Below are 204 nucleotides of genomic sequence, written 5' to 3' on the forward strand. Positions count from 1 at the left end.
CGGCACGCACATCTGCGCCGTTGTAATCCCTGCAGCAGCTCCACTTTTAACCCTTGTTTGGTATTCGGGTCAAAATGACCTATTTCTAATTTTTACAAGAAGTAAAATGGTCCAAGTTACATGTTTTCTACCTGAAATCAGCGTCCTTTCCTTGTTTCCTGTGATAAACATGTATTCCTGACTCAGAACATTATTCTGGATATG

The 204-nt window shown here is 40.7% G+C and overlaps 1 protein-coding gene across 1 annotated transcript in view; it reads right to left on the minus strand.

Moving 5' to 3' along the window:
- The window catches only part of dpysl2a (dihydropyrimidinase like 2a), a gene marked incomplete in the record, with an annotated part of 33,677 nt that overhangs the window by 24,434 nt on the left and 9,039 nt on the right, over positions 1-204 (minus strand).

The sequence above is a fragment of the Etheostoma spectabile genome, unplaced genomic scaffold (genome assembly GCF_008692095.1).
Source record: "Etheostoma spectabile isolate EspeVRDwgs_2016 unplaced genomic scaffold, UIUC_Espe_1.0 scaffold431, whole genome shotgun sequence".
Classification (NCBI taxonomy): Eukaryota; Metazoa; Chordata; class Actinopteri; order Perciformes; family Percidae; genus Etheostoma; species Etheostoma spectabile.